The sequence below is a fragment of the Pan paniscus genome, chromosome 11 (assembly GCF_029289425.2).
Source record: "Pan paniscus chromosome 11, NHGRI_mPanPan1-v2.0_pri, whole genome shotgun sequence".
Lineage (NCBI taxonomy): Eukaryota > Metazoa > Chordata > Mammalia > Primates > Hominidae > Pan > Pan paniscus.
The window spans coordinates 47,017,303-47,023,313 of NC_073260.2; the positions used below are offsets into that span (position 1 = coordinate 47,017,303).

General features: G+C 40.1%; 1 protein-coding gene across 5 annotated transcripts in view; it reads right to left on the reverse strand.

The window, feature by feature from the left end:
* Window positions 1-6,011, reverse strand: part of CENPP (centromere protein P) — a 295,833-nt gene that overhangs the window by 209,077 nt on the left and 80,745 nt on the right. The gene's annotated exons all lie outside the window — the stretch shown is intronic.

Below are 6,011 nucleotides of genomic sequence, written 5' to 3' on the forward strand. Positions count from 1 at the left end.
ACGAGGTCAGGAGACTGAGACCATCCTGGCTAACACAGTGAAACCCCAACTCTACTAAAAATACAAAAAAGTAGCTGGGCGTGGTGGCAGGCGCCTGTAGTCCCAGATACTCAGGAGGCTGAGGCAGGAGAATGGTGTGAACTGGGGAGGCAGAGCTTGCAGTGAGCCGAGATTGCACCACTGCACTCCAGCCTGGGAGATAGAGCGAGACTCTGTCTCAAAAGGAAAAAAAAAGGAATCTGATATAAGAGCTATGTGGGTATAAAGCCTGACATGACACTTTTAAGCTAGGTGACTTTGAGTGAGTTATTTAGTTTAAGTGTCTCTTTGTTTTTTAAAAAAGATGGTTTCCATATGGTTGTCATAAGGATAAAGATGAATAATTGGTATAATAAAGCACATAAAGTGCACATGAGTTGGAGGTATCAAGTAAACAGTAAGGCTCACTGTAGCACATCTGGCCCAGCAGCCCACAGATCCAGATGCTGCACACTCCTGGGTGCTCACACTGTTTTTCCTGGCACACAAAACAGAGTAAGCATCTCTTTGGGTTCCTTCCAACATTTTACTCATACAAAAGATAGTGGACAAGAGAGACTACTAAGGGTTTCATTAGGGTGCTTAAATCATATATCTCACAAGTTCACAACCACTATTGGACACTGCAGCTTTTCAAAGCACCATCTGGATGGCCCACCAGGGTGAGGATGGCAGGGTTCCCTCCACCCCCTCAGAAGGCACTCAGTTGCTGGCTTCCCTGCCCCAGAGTGTGGTCAACCTCCTCCTGTTTATTAGCAAGAACAGTTCAACTCTGCTCTGGCTCCTCCCTCTAAAAGTGCATATAAGTAAATGCATCCCACGTCCTCTAGCTCAGGGCCCAAGGAGTAGACAGATTAACAATCATTTTTTGGTACTTGAAAACACCTTAACTCAAACCTGCTTAAGTACTTCTCATTAAAAACAAAACAATGAGGCTGGGCACGGTGGCTCACGCCTGTAATCCCAGCACCTCAGGAGGCCAAGGTGGGTAGATCATGAGGTCAGGAGATTGAGACCACCCTGGCTAACATGGTGAAACCCTGTCTCTACTAAAAACACAAAAAATTAGCCGGGCGTGGTGGTACGCACCTGTAGTCCCAGCTACTTGGGAGGCTGAAGCCGGAAAGTTGCTTGAACCCAGGAGGCAGAGGTTGCAGTGAGCCGAGATTGAACCACTGAGCTCCAGCCTGGGTGACTGAGCAAGACTCCGTCTCAAAACAAGCAAACAAACAAAAAACAAAACAAAACAAAGAAAAACCTCAATGCATTCCCTGGGAGACAATGAAGAATAAAGTATTTTCTTCAAATAGTACATCAAGACTGCACAGTTACCTATCGGAGCTACAGACTAAACCAGTTAATTTGATATTTATAGCAGGAAATAAAAATGTGAAAATTCATTTATTATTTTTCTCATTATACTACCAAGTATTTAGTTATGTTAGCTAATAGGTTAAACTGTAACTATTAACAAATAAGTCCAAGTTGCACCATAAACCCATTTAATTAACAAATATAAATGCATAACGAACACACATTTAACTTTTAGAAAGGAAATTTTAAGAAGGATACTTCATAAATTTGTTCACAATAATACTGGTTGAGAATGTTTAGCCAGTGTTTAAGAATTACCTGAAACACTACACATTTTCACTCGATTTCTCAAGCTTGGGAGCACTAAAGTAAAATACAGATGTATGCATATTATATAACACACTTAATCAGCTCCATGAGGTAAAAAAGAAAATAGAAGAAATAAACCTTGTCTGTTCTACATAATTTTTCTGTTTTAAGAATTCATATGTCCCCAAGGATGGCTAGACCTAAAACCCTGGTTTCCTGATTCTAAATCCATTTCTTCTACATCTTGGAAATAAAGCATAAGAGCAGCTGGAAACAAAATTAAATCATAATGGCTACATATCTGAAGTTTCTTATATGTTCCAATTTCCTAAATTGATATAACTATTCCAACTTATAAATCTGCCTAGTTGTAAATATCATAACATCATGGACACATCTTGCATCACTTTACTTGTTTAGGTTATGAATTCACTATACAGAGATTTATGTACTACTGAGAAAAACTAAATTAACAAATAAAATACAATTTTACCATGAGCTCTTCCTTACATTGAGTCATAATTCTCTCCATATAAATTTTACCCTTTAGTCTGGGAAGTAAAATACATGGGTTCTCATATTTCTTGTTTGAACAAACAATTAGGCTTCAAGCATAAGTATGAGATTTAAGACGGAGATCCAAACCACAGACTTTCCACAAAATCCAGAATGCTGGATTAAAAAGGGTCTATGTGTATCTAGTAACTCAGCAGTTATCAATACGAATGATTTTGCTTCCCCAACCCCCACCCATCAGTGGACAGCTGGCAATGTCTGGAGACATTTTTGGTCATCACAAAGTAGGGGTGGGGGTGGGGTGCAACTACTAGCATCTAGTGGGTAGAAGTCAGAGGTGCTGCTAAACATCCTGAAGTGCACACAGGACAGCCCCCACAACAGAGAATTATCAGGTCCAAAATGTCAGTAGTGCAGAGGCTGAGGAACTCTGTAGTAACCCGATTCAATCGATAAAAGTTCAATCGATAAAAAAACTGTGGCCCAAAACGTTAAAGAACTTGCCAAGGTCAGGGGAAGGTTCATGAAGAATCAAAACTAGAACCCAGCTGGGTGCAATGGCTCACACCTGTAATCCCAGTACTTTGGGAGGCCGAGGCGGGCAAATCACGAGATCAAGAGATCGAGACCATCCTGGCTAACATGGTGAAACCCTGTCTCTACTGACAACATAAAAATTAGCTGGGCGTGGTGGCGCGTGCCTGTAGTCCCAGCTACTCAGGAGGCTGAGGCAGAAGAATTGCTTAAACCCAGGAGGCGGAGGTTGCAGTGAGCTGAGATCGCACCACTGCACTCCAGCCTGGAGACAGAGCAAGACTCCGTCTCAAAAACAAACAAACAAAAACTAGAACTCAGGTGTTTTGACTCCTAAACCAAACTATTTCCTACAAAGTTAGAGAATGAAGATGAAGATGGGGGAAAGACTCTTCCGGTTTGTAGCATTCATTGAAAGCTAATCCACTTGGAGGTTATATGGTCTCTATCAGAATTAAGCCACTCCCCAAAAATACTTTTTCCCTGGAAGCTCTTGTTTCCAAAATTCCATTCCATTCAACATATTTTTTTGGTTGCCAACAGACAAATGGTACACTTTTGAGGAAATAAAACCCCTATAAGGCACCTAAGATAATACAATAGGGTCACCTAAAAGAACTCCACAGAGGCCAAGGTGGATCACTTTAGGTCAAAAGTTCGAGACCAGCCTGGGTAACATAAGAGGACCCTGTCTCTACAATTCTTTTAATTTTTTTAATTAGCCAGGCATGGTGGTGCATGCCTGTAGTCCCAGTTACTCAGAAGGTTGAAGTGGGAGGATCATTTGGGCCCACGAAGTTGAGGCTGCAGAGAGTCATGATCGTGCCACTGCACTCCAGCTTGGGTGACAGAGCAAGACCTTGCCTTCATAAAAAGAATTCCACAAAGAAGACTCTTTCATCTTTGGATACAATGCCTGCTCTTGAGCATGAGACAGCTTTCATCTTTTACTCCTGTAGAGTAAAAGCTAAATAGCTTTCTATCAGCATTCATTTCTTTCTGGAATAGAAAGTCACCTCAGTTTCAAGCATTTTATATTGAGTACTGTGTAGTAAAGATTTTGGCTTTGCCTAAAGAGAGGTCTGGGCTTTGCCTTGGCTTCTGAGAGGTGATCTATGTCATTTCTGATAGGAGTGTTTTTGTTTAGGGTGAGATCAGCCACAACTGATAGTCTTGAGGTAGAGGTGGCTATGCCAGGAAGACCAACCATGTGATGTAGGATAAGGGATTTGGGTTATGTAGTATCAGTGGACCAGGAGGCTGAATTCAATCAATCAATCAATCAAACCTATTAATAAAGCCCCAATAAAAACTCTGAACACTGAGAATAAGCTTGCCTGGTTGGCAATACCCCACATACACTGCCACATATCAACGTAAGGCAATGCATCCAGAGAACAATGGAAGTTTCAAGTTTGGAGCCTTCTAGACACTGCCCCTACGCATCTCTCCCTTTGGCTGATTTTAGGGTGTATCCTTTTTCTATATAAACCATAATCATGAGTATAATGGTCTTCAGTGAGTTCTGAGAGTTCTTCTAGGGAATTATCAAATGTAATAAGAGTGGTTCTAGGAATCTCCTGAAATTGCTGTTGGTATCAGAAGTGCGGGTAATACCCATCTTGCCAGAAGACTATTTCCTTCTCTAGCTGTGAAGAAGCAGGCTGCAATGTTGTGAGCTGCCCTTTTGAGGAAGTCACATGGCAAGGAACTGAGGGAGGCCGTCAGTCAACAGCTAGCAAGAAACTTACGTCCACAGTTTCACATTCTGCAAGGAACTGAATGCTGTCAACAACCACATGGGCTTAGAACTGGATCATTCCCTACTCAACCCCTGAAGTGAGGCTGCAGTGCCAGATGCACTTCAAATGCAGATCCTGAAGCAGACCATCAAGCAAAGACACGCCAAATTCCTGACCCACAGAAACTGTGAGATAATAAATGTGTGTTATTTTAACTAAGCCATTCCTTTGTGGTAGTTTTTTACACAGTAATAGATAACCACTACAATAGATGAACAGTGGTATTCTTCAGCAATGCAACATTAGAGGAATGTTTCTAAAATGCAAACAGGATCATATTTAAGCCATCACTGGCTTAAAAATCTCTACATGGTCTCTCACTGACTACAGACTAAAGCCCAAATACTTTAGCAGGATATAAAATACTTTCTTTAATCCAACCTCTATTCCCCCTGTCTAGTTGCATCTCTTAATATGGTCCATCCCCCTGACTTCTTCTCTCTCTCCCTCCAAGCTCCAGAAGTATGCAAAACAAATTATAAATTTTCTGAATGATCTACCCCCATCCCCTCCCTAAGGGGAGCATGTGATGATCCCCTTGCCTAGAATACCTCATCACCTGCGCTTACCCTCCTCTCCTATCCTCTCTATAGAAGTCAGTTTGGGTGCAGTCTCCTTGACCCCCAGTCAGTTTGTGGCTTCTCCCAGGTTATCACAGAACTCTGCATATTTCTGTGTAGCAAGCCCTACCATGGATTCTAGTTGCTTGTTTGCTGCTTTTCCTGCTGACTTAGAGGCTATAAATGTTCCTTGAGGGAAGAAACTGAAGTTTGCTTATCTGAGCTTACGTGTCTGAAGTCCTGGCACAGAATTGGCGCTCAATAAACTTTTATTAAATGAGTGAATGCTAATAACATTGTATTCACTGGTCATAACTTTTCAAGGAAAGTTGTTCTTCACAAAATAATTTTCTGTAGTACAAAGCATCAAAGTGTACCATTAATGAAACTATGAATCTCTAAGATTCTCGAAATTTGGACATATGGTATCTATCCAGCTTACTTCTCAATATCTTGTTAACTTTCCACACAATACAAAACAAATCAATGTCTGTTGTTTCATTATTATATATTTCAAAGTCTTTAAAAAAGTTTTACTGTATCCTTGAAGCCATAAAACCAACAATTTATATCAACTCAAGCCAGACAATAACACAATTAAATTTAAGATAATTCACATTCAAATAAAAACTTCAGTGCTCAAGTCTTAGTTTATTTAAGCTTTGATTTGAAAGGTTCTAAAACAATTTTGTCTAGAAAAGAAAACAAATTGGTATTCTTTCATTTTCTATTTTAATAAAATATATATCCATATTTGTTAAATTTTTAGCTTAAAGGAGAAAAGTTAATTTGATTGGTAAAAGCACCAAGGAGGAATTTTTTAAAAGTGACTCTTTAAAAAAATCTTCAAAGTTGCTTGTATGGTATCTACAATGCCACTGTAATTTTTAAAAGCCAATTTCAATATTAAAGTAATTTTATAAAGTTTCCTTCATTC